The sequence below is a fragment of the Dendrobates tinctorius genome, unplaced genomic scaffold, assembly GCF_039654945.1.
Source record: "Dendrobates tinctorius isolate UK_male_01 unplaced genomic scaffold, ASM3965494v1 ptg000125l, whole genome shotgun sequence".
In the NCBI taxonomy this organism is placed as follows: Eukaryota; Metazoa; Chordata; class Amphibia; order Anura; family Dendrobatidae; genus Dendrobates; species Dendrobates tinctorius.
In genome coordinates this window covers 27,577,792-27,602,253 of record NW_027361793.1, presented here as the reverse complement: position 1 = coordinate 27,602,253, position 24,462 = coordinate 27,577,792, and positions in this window count along the sequence as shown.

Sequence of the window (24,462 nt, the reverse complement as noted above, 5' to 3'; positions counted from 1 at the left end):
AGTTTCTAAAAGGATGAGTTTGCAACTACTTTACTTTTGGAGAAAATTCAAAACATTCATTATTCAATAGGGCCCAAACTATCAAAAACCAGCGGTTTCAATGAACACACATTTCTTGGTAGAATCGTGCAGGACTGAAATTTTTGATGTTTTTCTACTCCTCTCATGAGCCCAAACAAGTCTCTAAAAGGATGAATTTGCAACTACTTTACTTTTGGAGAAAATTCAAAACATTCATTATTCAATAGAGCCCAATAGCAAAAACCAGCGTTTTGAATGAAGAATCACATTTCTTGGTAGAATCATGCAGGATTTAAATTTTTGATGGTTTTTTACTCCTCTCAACAGCCCAAACAAGTTTCTAAAAGGATGAGTTTGCAACTACTTTACTTTTGGAGAAAATTCAAAACATTCATTATTCAATAGGGCCCAAACTATCAAAAACCAGCGGTTTCAATGAACACACATTTCTTGGTAGAATCATGCAGGACTGAAATTTTTGATGTTTTTCTACTCCTCTCATGAGCCCAAACAAGTCTCTAAAAGCATGAGTTTGCAACTACTTTACTTTTGGAGAAAATTCAAAACATTCAATATTCAATAGAGCCCAATAGCAAAAATCAGGTTTTGAATGAAGAATCACATTTCTTGGTAGAATCATGCAGGATTGAAATTTTTGATGGTTTTTTACTCCTCTCAACAGCCCAAACAAGTTTCTAAAAGGATGAGTTTGCAACTACTTTACTTTTGGAGAAAATTCAAAACATTCATTATTCAATAGGGCCCAAACTATCAAAAACCAGCGGTTTGAATGAACACACATTTTTTGGTAGAATCATGCAGGACTGAAATTTTTGATGTTTTTCTACTCCTCTCATGAGCCCAAACAAGTCTCTAAAAGCATGAGTTTGCAACTACTTTACTTTTGGAGAAAATTCAAAACATTCATTATTCAATAGAGCCCAATAGCAAAAATCAGGTTTTGAATGAAGAATCACATTTCTTGGTAGAATCATGCAGGATTGAAATTTTTGATGGTTTTTTACTCCTCTCAACAGCCCAAACAAGTTTCTAAAAGGATGAGTTTGCAACTACTTTACTTTTGGAGAAAATTCAAAACATTCATTATTCAATAGGGCCCAAACTATCAAAAACCAGCGGTTTCAATGAACACACATTTCTTGGTAGAATCGTGCAGGACTGAAATTTTTGATGTTTTTCTACTCCTCTCATGAGCCCAAACAAGTCTCTAAAAGGATGAATTTGCAACTACTTTACTTTTGGAGAAAATTCAAAACATTCATTATTCAATAGAGCCCAATAGCAAAAACCCGCGTTTTGAATGAAGAATCACATTTCTTGGTAGAATCATGCAGGATTTAAATTTTTGATGGTTTTTTACTCCTCTCAACAGCCCAAACAAGTTTCTAAAAGGATGAGTTTGCAACTACTTTACTTTTGGAGAAAATTCAAAACATTCATTATTCAATAGGGCCCAAACTATCAAAAACCAGCGGTTTCAATGAACACACATTTCTTGGTAGAATCATGCAGGACTGAAATTTTTGATGTTTTTCTACTCCTCTCATGAGCCCAAACAAGTCTCTAAAAGCATGAGTTTGCAACTACTTTACTTTTGGAGAAAATTCAAAACATTCATTATTCAATAGAGCCCAATAGCAAAAATCAAGTTTTGAATGAAGAATCACATTTCTTGGTAAAATCATGCAGGATTGAAATTTTTGATGGTTTTTTACTCCTCTCAACAGCCCAAACAAGTTTCTAAAAGGATGAGTTTGCAACTACTTTACTTTTGGAGAAAATTCAAAACATTCATTATTCAATAGGGCCCAAACTATCAAAAACCAGCGGTTTCAATGAACACACATTTCTTGGTAGAATCATGCAGGACTGAAATTTTTGATGTTTTTCTACTCCTCTCATGAGCCCAAACAAGTCTCTAAAAGCATGAGTTTGCAACTACTTTACTTTTGGAGAAAATTCAAAACATTCATTATTCAATAGAGCCCAATAGCAAAAACCAGCGTTTTGAATGAAGAATCACATTTCTTGGTAGAATCATGCAGGATTGAAATTTTTGATGGTTTTTTACTCCTCTCAACAGCCCAAACAAGTTTCTAAAAGGATGAGTTTGCAACTACTTTACCTTTGGTGAAAATTCAAAACATTCATTATTCAATATGGCCCAAACTATCAAAAACCAGCGGTTTCAATGAACACACATTTCTTGGTAGAATCATGCAGGACTGAAATTTTTGATGTTTTTCTACTCCTCTCATGAGCCCAAACAAGTCTCTAAAAGCATGAGTTTGCAACTACTTTACTTTTGGAGAAAATTCAAAACATTCATTATTCAATAGAGCCCAATAGCAAAAATCAGGTTTTGAATGAAGAATCACATTTCTTGGTAGAATCATGCAGGATTGAAATTTTTGATGGTTTTTTACTCCTCTCAACAGCCCAAACAAGTTTCTAAAAGGATGAGTTTGCAACTACTTTACTTTTGGAGAAAATTCAAAACATTCATTATTCAATAGGGCCCAAACTATCAAAAACCAGCGGTTTCAATGAACACACATTTCTTGGTAGAATCGTGCAGGACTGAAATTTTTGATGTTTTTCTACTCCTCTCATGAGCCCAAACAAGTCTCTAAAAGGATGAGTTTGCAACTACTTTACTTTTGGAGAAAATTCAAAACATTCATTATTCAATAGGGCCCAAACTATCAAAAACCAGCGGTTTCAATGAACACACATTTCTTGGTAGAATCATGCAGGACTGAAATTTTTGATGTTTTTCTACTCCTCTCATGAACCCAAACAAGTCTCTAAAAGCATGAGTTTGCAACTACTTTACTTTTGGAGAAAATTCAAAACATTCAATATTCAATAGAGCCCAATAGCAAAAATCAGGTTTTGAATGAAGAATCACATTTCTTGGTAGAATCATGCAGGATTGAAATTTTTGATGGTTTTTTACTCCTCTCAACAGCCCAAACAAGTTTCTAAAAGGATGAGTTTGCAACTACTTTACTTTTGGAGAAAATTCAAAACATTCATTATTCAATAGGGCCCAAACTATCAAAAACCAGCGGTTTCAATGAACACGCATTTCTTGGTAGAATCGTGCACTACTGAAATTTTTGATGTTTTTCTACTCCTCTCATGAGCCCAAACAAGTCTCTAAAAGCATGAGTTTGCAACTACTTTACTTTTGGAGAAAATTCAAAACATTCATTATTCAATAGAGCCCAATAGCAAAAATCAAGTTTTGAATGAAGAATCACATTTCTTGGTAAAATCATGCAGGATTGAAATTTTTGATGGTTTTTTACTCCTCTCAACAGCCCAAACAAGTTTCTAAAAGGATGAGTTTGCAACTACTTTACTTTTGGAGAAAATTCAAAACATTCATTATTCAATAGGGCTCAAACTATCAAAAACCAGCGGTTTCAATGAACACACATTTCTTGGTAGAATCATGCAGGACTGAAATTTTTGATGTTTTTCTACTCCTCTCATGAGCCCAAACAAGTCTCTAAAAGCATGAGTTTGCAACTACTTTACTTTTGGAGAAAATTCAAAACATTCATTATTCAATAGAGCCCAATAGCAAAAACCAGCGTTTTGAATGAAGAATCACATTTCTTGGTAGAATCATGCAGGATTGAAATTTTTGATGGTTTTTTACTCCTCTCAACAGCCCAAACAAGTTTCTAAAAGGATGAGTTTGCAACTACTTTACCTTTGGTGAAAATTCAAAACATTCATTATTCAATATGGCCCAAACTATCAAAAACCAGCGGTTTCAATGAACACACATTTCTTGGTAGAATCATGCAGGACTGAAATTTTTGATGTTTTTCTACTCCTCTCATGAGCCCAAACAAGTCTCTAAAAGCATGAGTTTGCAACTACTTTACTTTTGGAGAAAATTCAAAACATTCATTATTCAATAGAGCCCAATAGCAAAAATCAGGTTTTGAATGAAGAATCACATTTCTTGGTAGAATCATGCAGGATTGAAATTTTTGATGGTTTTTTACTCCTCTCAACAGCCCAAACAAGTTTCTAAAAGGATGAGTTTGCAACTACTTTACTTTTGGAGAAAATTCAAAACATTCATTATTCAATAGGGCCCAAACTATCAAAAACCAGCGGTTTCAATGAACACACATTTCTTGGTAGAATCGTGCAGGACTGAAATTTTTGATGTTTTTCTACTCCTCTCATGAGCCCAAACAAGTCTCTAAAAGGATGAATTTGCAACTACTTTACTTTTGGAGAAAATTCAAAACATTCATTATTCAATAGAGCCCAATAGCAAAAACCAGCGTTTTGAATGAAGAATCACATTTCTTGGTAGAATCATGCAGGATTTAAATTTTTGATGGTTTTTTACTCCTCTCAACAGCCCAAACAAGTTTCTAAAAGGATGAGTTTGCAACTACTTTACTTTTGGAGAAAATTCAAAACATACATTATTCAATAGGGCCCAAACTATCAAAAACCAGCGGTTTCAATGAACACACATTTTTTGGTAGAATCATGCAGGACTGAAATTTTTGATGTTTTTCTACTCCTCTCATGAGCCCAAACAAGTCTCTAAAAGCATGAGTTTGCAACTACTTTACTTTTGAAGAAAATTCAAAACATTCATTATTCAATAGAGCCCAATAGCAAAAATCAGGTTTTGAATGAAGAATCACATTTCTTGGTAGAATCATGCAGGATTGAAATTTTTGATGGTTTTTTACTCCTCTCAACAGCCCAAACAAGTTTCTAAAAGGATGAGTTTGCAACTACTTTACTTTTGGAGAAAATTCAAAACATTCATTATTCAATAGGGCCCAAACTATCAAAAACCAGCGGTTTCAATGAACACGCATTTCTTGGTAGAATCGTGCACTACTGAAATTTTTGATGTTTTTCTACTCCTCTCATGAGCCCAAACAAGTCTCTAAAAGCATGAGTTTGCAACTACTTTACTTTTGGAGAAAATTCAAAACATTCATTATTCAATAGAGCCCAATAGCAAAAACCAGCGTTTTGAATGAAGAATCACATTTCTTGGTAGAATCATGCAGGATTGAAATTTTTGATGGTTTTTTACTCCTCTCAACAGCCCAAACAAGTTTCTAAAAGGATGAGTTTGCAACTACTTTACCTTTGGTGAAAATTCAAAACATTCATTATTCAATATGGCCCAAACTATCAAAAACCAGCGGTTTCAATGAACACACATTTCTTGGTAGAATCATGCAGGACTGAAATTTTTGATGTTTTTCTACTCCTCTCATGAGCCCAAACAAGTCTCTAAAAGCATGAGCTTGCAACTACTTTACTTTTGGAGAAAATTCAAAACATTCATTATTCAATAGAGCCCAATAGCAAAAATCAGGTTTTGAATGAAGAATCACATTTCTTGATAGAATCATGCAGGATTGAAATTTTTGATGGTTTATTACTCCTCTCAACAGCCCAAACAAGTTTCTAAAAGGATGAGTTTGCAACTACTTTACTTTTGGAGAAAATTCAAAACATTCATTATTCAATAGGGCCCAAAATATCAAAAACCAGCGGTTTGAATGAACACACATTTCTTGGTAGAATCGTGCAGGACTGAAATTTTTGATGTTTTTCTACTCCTCTCATGAGCCCAAACAAGTCTCTAAAAGGATGAGTTTGCAACTACTTTACTTTTGGAGAAAATTCAAAACATTCATTATTCAATAGAGCCCAATAGCAAAAACCAGCGTTTTGAATGAAGAATCACATTTCTTGGTAGAATCATGCAGGATTGAAATTTTTGATGGTTTTTTACTCCTCTCAACAGCCCAAACAAGTTTCTAAAAGGATGAGTTTGCAACTACTTTACTTTTGGAGAAAATTCAAAACATTCATTATTCAATAGGTCCCAAACTGTCAAAAACCAGCGGTTTCAATGAACACACATTTCTTGGTAGAATCATGCAGGACTGAAATTTTTGATGTTTTTCTACTCCTCTCATGAGCCCAAACAAGTCTCTAAAAGCATGAGCTTGCAACTACTTTACTTTTGGAGAAAATTCAAAACATTCATTATTCAATAGAGCCCAATAGCAAAAATCAGGTTTTGAATGAAGAATCACATTTCTTGGTAGAATCATGCAGGATTGAAATTTTTGATGGTTTTTTACTCCTCTCAACAGCCCAAACAAGTTTCTAAAAGGATGAGTTTGCAACTACTTTACTTTTGGAGAAAATTCAAAACATTCATTATTCAATAGGGCCCAAACTATCAAAAACCAGCGGTTTCAATGAACACACATTTCTTGGTAGAATCGTGCAGGACTGAAATTTTTGATGTTTTTCTACTCCTCTCATGAGCCCAAACAAGTCTCTAAAAGGATGAGTTTGCAACTACTTTACTTTTGGAGAAAATTCAAAACATTCATTATTCAATAGAGCCCAATAGCAAAAACCAGCGTTTTGAATGAAGAATCACATTTCTTGGTAGAATCATGCAGGATTGAAATTTTTGATGGTTTTTTACTCCTCTCAACAGCCCAAACAAGTTTCTAAAAGGATGAGTTTGCAACTACTTTACTTTTGGAGAAAATTCAAAACATTCATTATTCAATAGGGCCCAAACTATCAAAAACCAGCGGTTTCAATGAACACACATTTCTTGGTAGAATCATGCAGGACTGAAATTTTTGATGTTTTTCTACTCCTCTCATGAGCCCAAACAAGTCTCTAAAAGCATGAGTTTGCAACTACTTTACTTTTGGAGAAAATTCAAAACATTCAATATTCAATAGAGCCCAATAGCAAAAATCAGGTTTTGAATGAAGAATCACATTTCTTGGTAGAATCATGCAGGATTGAAATTTTTGATGGTTTTTTACTCCTCTCAACAGCCCAAACAAGTTTCTAAAAGGATGAGTTTGCAACTACTTTACTTTTGGAGAAAATTCAAAACATTCATTATTCAATAGGGCCCAAACTATCAAAAACCAGCGGTTTGAATGAACACACATTTTTTGGTAGAATCATGCAGGACTGAAATTTTTGATGTTTTTCTACTCCTCTCATGAGCCCAAACAAGTCTCTAAAAGCATGAGTTTGCAACTACTTTACTTTTGGAGAAAATTCAAAACATTCATTATTCAATAGAGCCCAATAGCAAAAATCAGGTTTTGAATGAAGAATCACATTTCTTGGTAGAATCATGCAGGATTGAAATTTTTGATGGTTTTTTACTCCTCTCAACAGCCCAAACAAGTTTCTAAAAGGATGAGTTTGCAACTACTTTACTTTTGGAGAAAATTCAAAACATTCATTATTCAATAGGGCCCAAACTATCAAAAACCAGCGGTTTCAATGAACACACATTTCTTGGTAGAATCGTGCAGGACTGAAATTTTTGATGTTTTTCTACTCCTCTCATGAGCCCAAACAAGTCTCTAAAAGGATGAATTTGCAACTACTTTACTTTTGGAGAAAATTCAAAACATTCATTATTCAATAGAGCCCAATAGCAAAAACCCGCGTTTTGAATGAAGAATCACATTTCTTGGTAGAATCATGCAGGATTTAAATTTTTGATGGTTTTTTACTCCTCTCAACAGCCCAAACAAGTTTCTAAAAGGATGAGTTTGCAACTACTTTACTTTTGGAGAAAATTCAAAACATTCATTATTCAATAGGGCCCAAACTATCAAAAACCAGCGGTTTCAATGAACACACATTTCTTGGTAGAATCATGCAGGACTGAAATTTTTGATGTTTTTCTACTCCTCTCATGAGCCCAAACAAGTCTCTAAAAGCATGAGTTTGCAACTACTTTACTTTTGGAGAAAATTCAAAACATTCATTATTCAATAGAGCCCAATAGCAAAAATCAAGTTTTGAATGAAGAATCACATTTCTTGGTAAAATCATGCAGGATTGAAATTTTTGATGGTTTTTTACTCCTCTCAACAGCCCAAACAAGTTTCTAAAAGGATGAGTTTGCAACTACTTTACTTTTGGAGAAAATTCAAAACATTCATTATTCAATAGGGCCCAAACTATCAAAAACCAGCGGTTTCAATGAACACACATTTCTTGGTAGAATCATGCAGGACTGAAATTTTTGATGTTTTTCTACTCCTCTCATGAGCCCAAACAAGTCTCTAAAAGCATGAGTTTGCAACTACTTTACTTTTGGAGAAAATTCAAAACATTCATTATTCAATAGAGCCCAATAGCAAAAACCAGCGTTTTGAATGAAGAATCACATTTCTTGGTAGAATCATGCAGGATTGAAATTTTTGATGGTTTTTTACTCCTCTCAACAGCCCAAACAAGTTTCTAAAAGGATGAGTTTGCAACTACTTTACCTTTGGTGAAAATTCAAAACATTCATTATTCAATATGGCCCAAACTATCAAAAACCAGCGGTTTCAATGAACACACATTTCTTGGTAAAATCATGCAGGACTGAAATTTTTGATGTTTTTCTACTCCTCTCATGAGCCCAAACAAGTCTCTAAAAGCATGAGTTTGCAACTACTTTACTTTTGGAGAAAATTCAAAACATTTATTCAATAGAGCCCAATAGCAAAAATCAGGTTTTGAATGAAGAATCACATTTCTTGGTAGAATCATGCAGGATTGAAATTTTTGATGGTTTTTTACTCCTCTCAACAGCCCAAACAAGTTTCTAAAAGGATGAGTTTGCAACTACTTTACTTTTGGAGAAAATTCAAAACATTCATTATTCAATAGGGCCCAAACTATCAAAAACCAGCGGTTTCAATGAACACACATTTCTTGGTAGAATCGTGCAGGACTGAAATTTTTGATGTTTTTCTACTCCTCTCATGAGCCCAAACAAGTCTCTAAAAGGATGAGTTTGCAACTACTTTACTTTTGGAGAAAATTCAAAACATTCATTATTCAATAGGGCCCAAACTATCAAAAACCAGCGGTTTCAATGAACACACATTTCTTGGTAGAATCATGCAGGACTGAAATTTTTGATGTTTTTCTACTCCTCTCATGAGCCCAAACAAGTCTCTAAAAGCATGAGTTTGCAACTACTTTACTTTTGGAGAAAATTCAAAACATTCAATATTCAATAGAGCCCAATAGCAAAAATCAGGTTTTGAATGAAGAATCACATTTCTTGGTAGAATCATGCAGGATTGAAATTTTTGATGGTTTTTTACTCCTCTCAACAGCCCAAACAAGTTTCTAAAAGGATGAGTTTGCAACTACTTTACTTTTGGAGAAAATTCAAAACATTCATTATTCAATAGGGCCCAAACTATCAAAAACCAGCGGTTTGAATGAACACACATTTTTTGGTAGAATCATGCAGGACTGAAATTTTTGATGTTTTTCTACTCCTCTCATGAGCCCAAACAAGTCTCTAAAAGCATGAGTTTGCAACTACTTTACTTTTGGAGAAAATTCAAAACATTCATTATTCAATAGAGCCCAATAGCAAAAATCAGGTTTTGAATGAAGAATCACATTTCTTGGTAGAATCATGCAGGATTGAAATTTTCGATGGTTTTTTACTCCTCTCAACAGCCCAAACAAGTTTCTAAAAGGATGAGTTTGCAACTACTTTACTTTTGGAGAAAATTCAAAACATTCATTATTCAATAGGGCCCAAACTATCAAAAACCAGCGGTTTCAATGAACACACATTTCTTGGTAGAATCGTGCAGGACTGAAATTTTTGATGTTTTTCTACTCCTCTCATGAGCCCAAACAAGTCTCTAAAAGGATGAGTTTGCAACTACTTTACTTTTGGAGAAAATTCAAAACATTCATTATTCAATAGGGCCCAAACTATCAAAAACCAGCGGTTTCAATGAACACACATTTCTTGGTAGAATCATGCAGGACTGAAATTTTTGATGTTTTTCTACTCCTCTCATGAGCCCAAACAAGTCTCTAAAAGCATGAGTTTGCAACTACTTTACTTTTGGAGAAAATTCAAAACATTCAATATTCAATAGAGCCCAATAGCAAAAATCAGGTTTTGAATGAAGAATCACATTTCTTGGTAGAATCATGCAGGATTGAAATTTTTGATGGTTTTTTACTCCTCTCAACAGCCCAAACAAGTTTCTAAAAGGATGAGTTTGCAACTACTTTACTTTTGGAGAAAATTCAAAACATTCATTATTCAATAGGGCCCAAACTATCAAAAACCAGCGGTTTGAATGAACACACATTTTTTGGTAGAATCATGCAGGACTGAAATTTTTGATGTTTTTCTACTCCTCTCATGAGCCCAAACAAGTCTCTAAAAGCATGAGTTTGCAACTACTTTACTTTTGGAGAAAATTCAAAACATTCATTATTCAATAGAGCCCAATAGCAAAAATCAGGTTTTGAATGAAGAATCACATTTCTTGGTAGAATCATGCAGGATTGAAATTTTTGATGGTTTTTTACTCCTCTCAACAGCCCAAACAAGTTTCTAAAAGGATGAGTTTGCAACTACTTTACTTTTGGAGAAAATTCAAAACATTCATTATTCAATAGGGCCCAAACTATCAAAAACCAGCGGTTTCAATGAACACACATTTCTTGGTAGAATCGTGCAGGACTGAAATTTTTGATGTTTTTCTACTCCTCTCATGAGCCCAAACAAGTCTCTAAAAGGATGAATTTGCAACTACTTTACTTTTGGAGAAAATTCAAAACATTCATTATTCAATAGAGCCCAATAGCAAAAACCAGCGTTTTGAATGAAGAATCACATTTCTTGGTAGAATCATGCAGGATTTAAATTTTTGATGGTTTTTTACTCCTCTCAACAGCCCAAACAAGTTTCTAAAAGGATGAGTTTGCAACTACTTTACTTTTGGAGAAAATTCAAAACATACATTATTCAATAGGGCCCAAACTATCAAAAACCAGCGGTTTCAATGAACACACATTTTTTGGTAGAATCATGCAGGACTGAAATTTTTGATGTTTTTCTACTCCTCTCATGAGCCCAAACAAGTCTCTAAAAGCATGAGTTTGCAACTACTTTACTTTTGAAGAAAATTCAAAACATTCATTATTCAATAGAGCCCAATAGCAAAAATCAGGTTTTGAATGAAGAATCACATTTCTTGGTAGAATCATGCAGGATTGAAATTTTTGATGGTTTTTTACTCCTCTCAACAGCCCAAACAAGTTTCTAAAAGGATGAGTTTGCAACTACTTTACTTTTGGAGAAAATTCAAAACATTCATTATTCAATAGGGCCCAAACTATCAAAAACCAGCGGTTTCAATGAACACACATTTCTTGGTAGAATCGTGCAGGACTGAAATTTTTGATGTTTTTCTACTCCTCTCATGAGCCCAAACAAGTCTCTAAAAGGATGAGTTTGCAACTACTTTACTTTTGGAGAAAATTCAAAACATTCATTATTCAATAGAGCCCAATAGCAAAAACCAGCGTTTTGAATGAAGAATCACATTTCTTGGTAGAATCATGCAGGATTGAAATTTTTGATGGTTTTTTACTCCTCTCAACAGCCCAAACAAGTTTCTAAAAGGATGAGTTTGCAACTACTTTACTTTTGGAGAAAATTCAAAACATTCATTATTCAATAGGGCCCAAACTATCAAAAACCAGCGGTTTCAATGAACACACATTTCTTGGTAGAATCATGCAGGATTGAAATTTTTGATGTTTTTCTACTCCTCTCATGAGCCCAAACAAGTCTCTAAAAGCATGAGTTTGCAACTACTTTACTTTTGGAGAAAATTCAAAACATTCTATATTCAATAGAGCCCAATAGCAAAAATCAGGTTTTGAATGAAGAATCACATTTCTTGGTAGAATCATGCAGGATTGAAATTTTTGATGGTTTTTTACTCCTCTCAACAGCCCAAACAAGTTTCTAAAAGGATGAGTTTGCAACTACTTTACTTTTGGAGAAAATTCAAAACATTCATTATTCAATAGGGCCCAAACTATCAAAAACCAGCGGTTTGAATGAACACACATTTTTTGGTAGAATCATGCAGGACTGAAATTTTTGATGTTTTTCTACTCCTCTCATGAGCCCAAACAAGTCTCTAAAAGCATGAGTTTGCAACTACTTTACTTTTGGAGAAAATTCAAAACATTCATTATTCAATAGAGCCCAATAGCAAAAATCAGGTTTTGAATGAAGAATCACATTTCTTGGTAGAATCATGCAGGATTGAAATTTTTGATGGTTTTTTACTCCTCTCAACAGCCCAAACAAGTTTCTAAAAGGATGAGTTTGCAACTACTTTACTTTTGGAGAAAATTCAAAACATTCATTATTCAATAGGGCCCAAACTATCAAAAACCAGCGGTTTCAATGAACACACATTTCTTGGTAGAATCGTGCAGGACTGAAATTTTTGATGTTTTTCTACTCCTCTCATGAGCCCAAACAAGTCTCTAAAAGGATGAATTTGCAACTACTTTACTTTTGGAGAAAATTCAAAACATTCATTATTCAATAGAGCCCAATAGCAAAAACCCGCGTTTTGAATGAAGAATCACATTTCTTGGTAGAATCATGCAGGATTTAAATTTTTGATGGTTTTTTACTCCTCTCAACAGCCCAAACAAGTTTCTAAAAGGATGAGTTTGCAACTACTTTACTTTTGGAGAAAATTCAAAACATTCATTATTCAATAGGGCCCAAACTATCAAAAACCAGCGGTTTCAATGAACACACATTTCTTGGTAGAATCATGCAGGACTGAAATTTTTGATGTTTTTCTACTCCTCTCATGAGCCCAAACAAGTCTCTAAAAGCATGAGTTTGCAACTACTTTACTTTTGGAGAAAATTCAAAACATTCATTATTCAATAGAGCCCAATAGCAAAAATCAAGTTTTGAATGAAGAATCACATTTCTTGGTAAAATCATGCAGGATTGAAATTTTTGATGGTTTTTTACTCCTCTCAACAGCCCAAACAAGTTTCTAAAAGGATGAGTTTGCAACTACTTTACTTTTGGAGAAAATTCAAAACATTCATTATTCAATAGGGCCCAAACTATCAAAAACCAGCGGTTTCAATGAACACACATTTCTTGGTAGAATCATGCAGGACTGAAATTTTTGATGTTTTTCTACTCCTCTCATGAGCCCAAACAAGTCTCTAAAAGCATGAGTTTGCAACTACTTTACTTTTGGAGAAAATTCAAAACATTCATTATTCAATAGAGCCCAATAGCAAAAACCAGCGTTTTGAATGAAGAATCACATTTCTTGGTAGAATCATGCAGGATTGAAATTTTTGATGGTTTTTTACTCCTCTCAACAGCCCAAACAAGTTTCTAAAAGGATGAGTTTGCAACTACTTTACCTTTGGTGAAAATTCAAAACATTCATTATTCAATATGGCCCAAACTATCAAAAACCAGCGGTTTCAATGAACACACATTTCTTGGTAGAATCATGCAGGACTGAAATTTTTGATGTTTTTCTACTCCTCTCATGAGCCCAAACAAGTCTCTAAAAGCATGAGTTTGCAACTACTTTACTTTTGGAGAAAATTCAAAACATTCATTATTCAATAGAGCCCAATAGCAAAAATCAGGTTTTGAATGAAGAATCACATTTCTTGGTAGAATCATGCAGGATTGAAATTTTTGATGGTTTTTAACTCCTCTCAACAGCCCAAACAAGTTTCTAAAAGGATGAGTTTGCAACTACTTTACTTTTGGAGAAAATTCAAAACATTCATTATTCAATAGGGCCCAAACTATCAAAAACCAGCGGTTTCAATGAACACACATTTCTTGGTAGAATCGTGCAGGACTGAAATTTTTGATGTTTTTCTACTCCTCTCATGAGCCCAAACAAGTCTCTAAAAGGATGAGTTTGCAACTACTTTACTTTTGGAGAAAATTCAAAACATTCATTATTCAATAGGGCCCAAACTATCAAAAACCAGCGGTTTCAATGAACACACATTTCTTGGTAGAATCATGCAGGACTGAAATTTTTGATGTTTTTCTACTCCTCTCATGAGCCCAAACAAGTCTCTAAAAGCATGAGTTTGCAACTACTTTACTTTTGGAGAAAATTCAAAACATTCAATATTCAATAGAGCCCAATAGCAAAAATCAGGTTTTGAATGAAGAATCACATTTCTTGGTAGAATCATGCAGGATTGAAATTTTTGATGGTTTTTTACTCCTCTCAACAGCCCAAACAAGTTTCTAAAAGGATGAGTTTGCAACTACTTTACTTTTGGAGAAAATTCAAAACATTCATTATTCAATAGGGCCCAAACTATCAAAAACCAGCGGTTTGAATGAACACACATTTTTTGGTAGAATCATGCAGGACTGAAATTTTTGATGTTTTTCTACTCCTCTCATGAGCCCAAACAAGTCTCTAAAAGCATGAGTTTGCAACTACTTTACTTTTGGAGAAAATTCAAAACATTCATTATTCAATAGAGCCCAATAGCAAAAATCAGGTTTTGAATGAAGAATCACATTTCTTGGTAGAATCATGCAGGATTGAAATTTTTGATGGTTTTTTACTCCTCTCAACAGCCCAAACAAGTTTCTAAAAGGATGAGTTTGCAACTACTTTACTTTTGGAGAAAATTCAAAACATTCATTATTCAATAGGGCCCAAACTATCAAAAACCAGCGGTTTCAATGAACACACATTTCTTGGTAGAATCGTGCAGGACTGAAATTTTTGATGTTTTTCTACTCCTCTCATGAGCCCAAACAAGTCTCTAAAAGGATGAATTTGCAACTACTTTACTTTTGGAGAAAATTCAAAACATTCATTATTCAATAGAGCCCAATAGCAAAAACCAGCGTTTTGAATGAAGAATCACATTTCTTGGTAGAATCATGCAGGATTTAAATTTTTGATGGTTTTTTACTCCTCTCAACAGCCCAAACAAGTTTCTAAAAGGATGAGTTTGCAACTACTTTACTTTTGGAGAAAATTCAAAACATACATTATTCAATAGGGCCCAAACTATCAAAAACCAGCGGTTTCAATGAACACACATTTTTTGGTAGAATCATGCAGGACTGAAATTTTTGATGTTTTTCTACTCCTCTCATGAGCCCAAACAAGTCTCTAAAAGCATGAGTTTGCAACTACTTTACTTTTGAAGAAAATTCAAAACATTCATTATTCAATAGAGCCCAATAGCAAAAATCAGGTTTTGAATGAAGAATCACATTTCTTGGTAGAATCATGCAGGATTGAAATTTTTGATGGTTTTTTACTCCTCTCAACAGCCCAAACAAGTTTCTAAAAGGATGAGTTTGCAACTACTTTACTTTTGGAGAAAATTCAAAACATTCATTATTCAATAGGGCCCAAACTATCAAAAACCAGCGGTTTCAATGAACACGCATTTCTTGGTAGAATCGTGCACTACTGAAATTTTTGATGTTTTTCTACTCCTCTCATGAGCCCAAACAAGTCTCTAAAAGCATGAGTTTGCAACTACTTTACTTTTGGAGAAAATTCAAAACATTCATTATTCAATAGAGCCCAATAGCAAAAACCAGCGTTTTGAATGAAGAATCACATTTCTTGGTAGAATCATGCAGGATTGAAATTTTTGATGGTTTTTTACTCCTCTCAACAGCCCAAACAAGTTTCTAAAAGGATGAGTTTGCAACTACTTTACCTTTGGTGAAAATTCAAAACATTCATTATTCAATATGGCCCAAACTATCAAAAACCAGCGGTTTCAATGAACACACATTTCTTGGTAGAATCATGCAGGACTGAAATTTTTGATGTTTTTCTACTCCTCTCATGAGCCCAAACAAGTCTCTAAAAGCATGAGTTTGCAACTACTTTACTTTTGGAGAAAATTCAAAACATTCATTATTCAATAGAGCCCAATAGCAAAAATCAGGTTTTGAATGAAGAATCACATTTCTTGGTAGAATCATGCAGGATTGAAATTTTTGATGGTTTTTTACTCCTCTCAACAGCCCAAACAAGTTTCTAAAAGGATGAGTTTGCAACTACTTTACTTTTGGAGAAAATTCAAAACATTCATTATTCAATAGGGCCCAAACTATCAAAAACCAGCGGTTTCAATGAACACACATTTCTTGGTAGAATCGTGCAGGACTGAAATTTTTGATGTTTTTCTACTCCTCTCATGAGCCCAAACAAGTCTCTAAAAGGATGAATTTGCAACTACTTTACTTTTGGAGAAAATTCAAAACATTCATTATTCAATAGAGCCCAATAGCAAAAACCAGCGTTTTGAATGAAGAATCACATTTCTTGGTAGAATCATGCAGGATTGAAATTTTTGATGGTTTTTTACTCCTCTCAACAGCCCAAACAAGTTTCTAAAAGGATGAGTTTGCAACTACTTTACTTTTGGAGAAAATTCAAAACATACATTATTCAATAGGGCCCAAACTATCAAAAACCAGCGGTTTCAATGAACACACATTTTTTGGTAGAATCATGCAGGACTGAAATTTTTGATGTTTTTCTACTCCTCTCATGAGCCCAAACAAGTCTCTAAAAGCATGAGTTTGCAACTACTTTACTTTTGAAGAAAATTCAAAACATTCATTATTCAATAGAGCCCAATAGCAAAAATCAGGTTTTGAATGAAGAATCACATTTCTTGGTAGAATCATGCAGGATTGAAATTTTTGATGGTTTTTTACTCCTCTCAACAGCCCAAACAAGTTTCTAAAAGGATGAGTTTGCAACTACTTTACTTTTGGAGAAAATTCAAAACATTCATTATTCAATAGGGCCCAAACTATCAAAAACCAGCGGTTTCAATGAACACGCATTTCTTGGTAGAATCGTGCACTACTGAAATTTTTGATGTTTTTCTACTCCTCTCATGAGCCCAAACAAGTCTCTAAAAGCATGAGTTTGCAACTACTTTACTTTTGGAGAAAATTCAAAACATTCATTATTCAATAGAGCCCAATAGCAAAAATCAAGTTTTGAATGAAGAATCACATTTCTTGGTAAAATCATGCAGGATTGAAATTTTTGATGGTTTTTTACTCCTCTCAACAGCCCAAACAAGTTTCTAAAAGGATGAGTTTGCAACTACTTTACTTTTGGAGAAAATTCAAAACATTCATTATTCAATAGGGCCCAAACTATCAAAAACCAGCGGTTTCAATGAACACACATTTCTTGGTAGAATCATGCAGGACTGAAATTTTTGATGTTTTTCTACTCCTCTCATGAGCCCAAACAAGTCTCTAAAAGCATGAGTTTGCAACTACTTTACTTTTGGAGAAAATTCAAAACATTCATTATTCAATAGAGCCCAATAGCAAAAACCAGCGTTTTGAATGAAGAATCACATTTCTTGGTAGAATCATGCAGGATTGAAATTTTTGATGGTTTTTTACTCCTCTCAACAGCCCAAACAAGTTTCTAAAAGGATGAGTTTGCAACTACTTTACCTTTGGTGAAAATTCAAAACATTCATTATTCAATATGGCCCAAACTATCAAAAACCAGCGGTTTCAATGAACACACATTTCTTGGTAGAATCATGCAGGACTGAAATTTTTGATGTTTTTCTACTCCTCTCATGAGCCCAAACAAGTCTCTAAAAGCATGAGTTTGCAACTACTTTACTTTTGGAGAAAATTCAAAACATTCATTATTCAATAGAGCCCAATAGCAAAAATCAGGTTTTGAATGAAGAATCACATTTCTTGGTAGAATCATGCAGGATTGAAATTTTTGATGGTTTTTTACTCCTCTCAACAGCCCAAACAAGTTTCTAAAAGGATGAGTTTGCAACTACTTTACTTTTGGAGAAAATTCAAAACATTCATTATTCAATAGGGCCCAAACTATCAAAAACCAGCGGTTTCAATGAACACACATTTCTTGGTAGAATCGTGCAGGACTGAAATTTTTGATGTTTTTCTACTCCTCTCATGAGCCCAAACAAGTCTCTAAAAGGATGAGTTTGCAACTACTTTACTTTTGGAGAAAATTCAAAACATTCATTATTCAATAGGGCCCAAACTATCAAAAACCAGCGGTTTCAATGAACACACATTTCTTGGTAGAATCATGCAGGACTGAAATTTTTGATGTTTTTCTACTCCTCTCATGAGCCCAAACAAGTCTCTAAAAGCATGAGTTTGCAACTACTTTACTTTTGGAGAAAATTCAAAACATTCAATATTCAATAGAGCCCAATAGCAAAAATCAGGTTTTGAATGAAGAATCACATTTCTTGGTAGAATCATGCAGGATTGAAATTTTTGATGGTTTTTTACTCCTCTCAACAGCCCAAACAAGTTTCTAAAAGGATGAGTTTGCAACTACTTTACTTTTGGAGAAAATTCAAAACATTCATTATTCAATAGGGCCCAAACTATCAAAAACCAGCGGTTTGAATGAACACACATTTTTTGGTAGAATCATGCAGGACTGAAATTTTTGATGTTTTTCTACTCCTCTCATGAGCCCAAACAAGTCTCTAAAAGCATGAGTTTGCAACTACTTTACTTTTGGAGAAAATTCAAAACATTCATTATTCAATAGAGCCCAATAGCAAAAATCAGGTTTTGAATGAAGAATCACATTTCTTGGTAGAATCATGCAGGATTGAAATTTTTGATGGTTTTTTACTCCTCTCAACAGCCCAAACAAGTTTCTAAAAGGATGAGTTTGCAACTACTTTACTTTTGGAGAAAATTCAAAACATTCATTATTCAATAGGGCCCAAACTATCAAAAACCAGCGGTTTCAATGAACACACATTTCTTTGTAGAATCGTGCAGGACTGAAATTTTTGATGTTTTTCTACTCCTCTCATGAGCCCAAACAAGTCTCTAAAAGGATGAGTTTGCAACTACTTTACTTTTGGAGAAAATTCAAAACATTCATTATTCAATAGGGCCCAAACTATCAAAAACCAGCGGTTTCAATGAACACACATTTCTTGGTAGAATCATGCAGGACTGAAATTTTTGATGTTTTTCTACTTCTCTCATGAGCCCAAACAAGTCTCTAAAAGCATGAGTTTGCAACTACTTTACTTTTGGAGAAAATTCAAAACATTCAATATTCAATAGAGCCCAATAGCAAAAATCAGGTTTTGAATGAAGAATCACATTTCTTGGTAGAATCATGCAGGATTGAAATTTTTGATGGTTTTTTACTCCTCTCAACAGCCCAAACAAGTTTCTAAAAGGATGAGTTTGCAACTACTTTACTTTTGGAGAAAATTCAAAACATTCATTATTCAATAGGGCCCAAACTATCAAAAACCAGCGGTTTGAATGAACACACATTTTTTGGTAGAATCATGCAGGACTGAAATTTTTGATGTTTTTCTACTCCTCTCATGAGCCCAAACAAGTCTCTAAAAGCATGAGTTTGCAACTACTTTACTTTTGGAGAAAATTCAAAACATTCATTATTCAATAGAGCCCAATAGCAAAAATCAGGTTTTGAATGAAGAATCACATTTCTTGGTAGAATCATGCAGGATTGAAATTTTTGATGGTTTTTTACTCCTCTCAACAGCCCAAACAAGTTTCTAAAAGGATGAGTTTGCAACTACTTTACTTTTGGAGAAAATTCAAAACATTCATTATTCAATAGGGCCCAAACTATCAAAAACCAGCGGTTTCAATGAACACACATTTCTTGGTAGAATCGTGCAGGACTGAAATTTTTGATGTTTTTCTACTCCTCTCATGAGCCCAAACAAGTCTCTAAAAGGATGAGTTTGCAACTACTTTACTTTTGGAGAAAATTCAAAACATTCATTATTCAATAGAGCCCAATAGCAAAAACCAGCGTTTTGAATGAAGAATCACATTTCTTGGTAGAATCATGCAGGATTGAAATTTTTGATGGTTTTTTACTCCTCTCAACAGCCCAAACAAGTTTCTAAAAGGATGAGTTTGCAACTACTTTACTTTTGGAGAAAATTCAAAACATACATTATTCAATAGGGCCCAAACTATCAAAAACCAGCGGTTTCAATGAACACACATTTTTTGGTAGAATCATGCAGGACTGAAATTTTTGATGTTTTTCTACTCCTCTCATGAGCCCAAACAAGTCTCTAAAAGCATGAGTTTGCAACTACTTTACTTTTGAAGAAAATTCAAAACATTCATTATTCAATAGAGCCCAATAGCAAAAATCAGGTTTTGAATGAAGAATCACATTTCTTGGTAGAATCATGCAGGATTGAAATTTTTGATGGTTTTTTACTCCTCTCAACAGCCCAAACAAGTTTCTAAAAGGATGAGTTTGCAACTACTTTACTTTTGGAGAAAATTCAAAACATTCATTATTCAATAGGGCCCAAACTATCAAAAACCAGCGGTTTCAATGAACACACATTTCTTGGTAGAATCGTGCAGGACTGAAATTTTTGATGTTTTTCTACTCCTCTCATGAGCCCAAACAAGTCTCTAAAAGGATGAGTTTGCAACTACTTTACTTTTGGAGAAAATTCAAAACATTCATTATTCAATAGAGCCCAATAGCAAAAACCAGCGTTTTGAATGAAGAATCACATTTCTTGGTAGAATCATGCAGGATTGAAATTTTTGATGGTTTTTTACTCCTCTCAACAGCCCAAACAAGTTTCTAAAAGGATGAGTTTGCAACTACTTTACTTTTGGAGAAAATTCAAAACATTCATTATTCAATAGGGCCCAAACTATCAAAAACCAGCGGTTTCAATGAACACACATTTCTTGGTAGAATCATGCAGGACTGAAATTTTTGATGTTTTTCTACTCCTCTCATGAGCCCAAACAAGTCTCTAAAAGCATGAGTTTGCAACTACTTTACTTTTGGAGAAAATTCAAAACATTCAATATTCAATAGAGCCCAATAGCAAAAATCAGGTTTTGAATGAAGAATCACATTTCTTGGTAGAATCATGCAGGATTGAAATTTTTGATGGTTTTTTACTCCTCTCAACAGCCCAAACAAGTTTCTAAAAGGATGAGTTTGCAACTACTTTACTTTTGGAGAAAATTCAAAACATTCATTATTCAATAGGGCCCAAACTATCAAAAACCAGCGGTTTGAATGAACACACATTTTTTGGTAGAATCATGCAGGACTGAAATTTTTGATGTTTTTCTACTCCTCTCATGAGCCCAAACAAGTCTCTAAAAGCATGAGTTTGCAACTACTTTACTTTTGGAGAAAATTCAAAACATTCATTATTCAATAGAGCCCAATAGCAAAAATCAGGTTTTGAATGAAGAATCACATTTCTTGGTAGAATCATGCAGGATTGAAATTTTTGATGGTTTTTTACTCCTCTCAACAGCCCAAACAAGTTTCTAAAAGGATGAGTTTGCAACTACTTTACTTTTGGAGAAAATTCAAAACATTCATTATTCAATAGGGCCCAAACTATCAAAAACCAGCGGTTTCAATGAACACACATTTCTTGGTAGAATCGTGCAGGACTGAAATTTTTGATGTTTTTCTACTCCTCTCATGAGCCCAAACAAGTCTCTAAAAGGATGAATTTGCAACTACTTTACTTTTGGAGAAAATTCAAAACATTCATTATTCAATAGAGCCCAATAGCAAAAACCCGCGTTTTGAATGAAGAATCACATTTCTTGGTAGAATCATGCAGGATTTAAATTTTTGATGGTTTTTTACTCCTCTCAACAGCCCAAACAAGTTTCTAAAAGGATGAGTTTGCAACTACTTTACTTTTGGAGAAAATTCAAAACATTCATTATTCAATAGGGCCCAAACTATCAAAAACCAGCGGTTTCAATGAACACACATTTCTTGGTAGAATCATGCAGGACTGAAATTTTTGATGTTTTTCTACTCCTCTCATGAGCCCAAACAAGTCTCTAAAAGCATGAGTTTGCAACTACTTTACTTTTGGAGAAAATTCAAAACATTCATTATTCAATAGAGCCCAATAGCAAAAATCAAGTTTTGAATGAAGAATCACATTTCTTGGTAAAATCATGCAGGATTGAAATTTTTGATGGTTTTTTACTCCTCTCAACAGCCCAAACAAGTTTCTAAAAGGATGAGTTTGCAACTACTTTACTTTTGGAGAAAATTCAAAACATTCATTATTCAATAGGGCCCAAACTATCAAAAACCAGCGGTTTCAATGAACACACATTTCTTGGTAGAATCATGCAGGACTGAAATTTTTGATGTTTTTCTACTCCTCTCATGAGCCCAAACAAGTCTCTAAAAGCATGAGTTTGCAACTACTTTACTTTTGGAGAAAATTCAAAACATTCATTATTCAATAGAGCCCAATAGCAAAAACCAGCGTTTTGAATGAAGAATCACATTTCTTGGTAGAATCATGCAGGATTGAAATTTTTGATGGTTTTTTACTCCTCTCAACAGCCCAAACAAGTTTCTAAAAGGATGAGTTTGCAACTACTTTACCTTTGGTGAAAATTCAAAACATTCATTATTCAATATGGCCCAAACTATCAAAAACCAGCGGTTTCAATGAACACACATTTCTTGGTAGAATCATGCAGGACTGAAATTTTTGATGTTTTTCTACTCCTCTCATGAGCCCAAACAAGTCTCTAAAAGCATGAGTTTGCAACTACTTTACTTTTGGAGAAAATTCAAAACATTCATTATTCAATAGAGCCCAATAGCAAAAATCAGGTTTTGAATGAAGAATCACATTTCTTGGTAGAATCATGCAGGATTGAAATTTTTGATGGTTTTTTACTCCTCTCAACAGCCCAAACAAGTTTCTAAAAGGATGAGTTTGCAACTACTTTACTTTTGGAGAAAATTCAAAACATTCATTATTCAATAGGGCCCAAACTATCAAAAACCAGCGGTTTCAATGAACACACATTTCTTGGTAGAATCGTGCAGGACTGAAATTTTTGATGTTTTTCTACTCCTCTCATGAGCCCAAACAAGTCTCTAAAAGGATGAGTTTGCAACTACTTTACTTTTGGAGAAAATTCAAAACATTCATTATTCAATAGAGCCCAATAGCAAAAATCAGGTTTTGAATGAAGAATCACATTTCTTGGTAGAATCATGCAGGATTGAAATTTTTGATGGTTTTTTACTCCTCTCAACAGCCCAAACAAGTTTCTAAAAGGATGAGTTTGCAACTACTTTACTTTTGGAGAAAATTCAAAACATTCATTATTCAATAGGGCCCAAACTATCAAAAACCAGCGGTTTCAATGAACACACATTTCTTGGTAGAATCGTGCAGGACTGAAATTTTTGATGTTTTTCTACTCCTCTCATGAGCCCAAACAAGTCTCTAAAAGGATGAGTTTGCAACTACTTTACTTTTGGAGAAAATTCAAAACATTCATTATTCAATAGAGCCCAATAGCAAAAACCAGCGTTTTGAATGAAGAATCACATTTCTTGGTAGAATCATGCAGGATTGAAATTTTTGATGGTTTTTTACTCCTCTCAACAGCCCAAACAAGTTTCTAAAAGGATGAGTTTGCAACTACTTTACTTTTGGAGAAAATTCAAAACATTCATTATTCAATAGGGCCCAAACTATCAAAAACCAGCGGTTTCAATGAACACACATTTCTTGGTAGAATCATGCAGGACTGAAATTTTTGATGTTTTTCTACTCCTCTCATGAGCCCAAACAAGTCTCTAAAAGCATGAGTTTGCAACTACTTTACTTTTGGAGAAAATTCAAAACATTCAATATTCAATAGAGCCCAATAGCAAAAATCAGGTTTTGAATGAAGAATCACATTTCTTGGTAGAATCATGCAGGATTGAAATTTTTGATGGTTTTTTACTCCTCTCAACAGCCCAAACAAGTTTCTAAAAGGATGAGTTTGCAACTACTTTACTTTTGGAGAAAATTCAAAACATTCATTATTCAATAGGGCCCAAACTATCAAAAACCAGCGGTTTGAATGAACACACATTTTTTGGTAGAATCATGCAGGACTGAAATTTTTGATGTTTTTCTACTCCTCTCATGAGCCCAAACAAGTCTCTAAAAGCATGAGTTTGCAACTACTTTACTTTTGGAGAAAATTCAAAACATTCATTATTCAATAGAGCCCAATAGCAAAAATCAGGTTTTGAATGAAGAATCACATTTCTTGGTAGAATCATGCAGGATTGAAATTTTTGATGGTTTTTTACTCCTCTCAACAGCCCAAACAAGTTTCTAAAAGGATGAGTTTGCAACTACTTTACTTTTGGAGAAAATTCAAAACATTCATTATTCAATAGGGCCCAAACTATCAAAAACCAGCGGTTTCAATGAACACACATTTCTTGGTAGAATCATGCAGGACTGAAATTTTTGATGTTTTTCTACTCCTCTCATGAGCCCAAACAAGTCTCTAAAAGCATGAGTTTGCAACTACTTTACTTTTGGAGAAAATTCAAAACATTCAATATTCAATAGAGCCCAATAGCAAAAATCAGGTTTTGAATGAAGAATCACATTTCTTGGTAG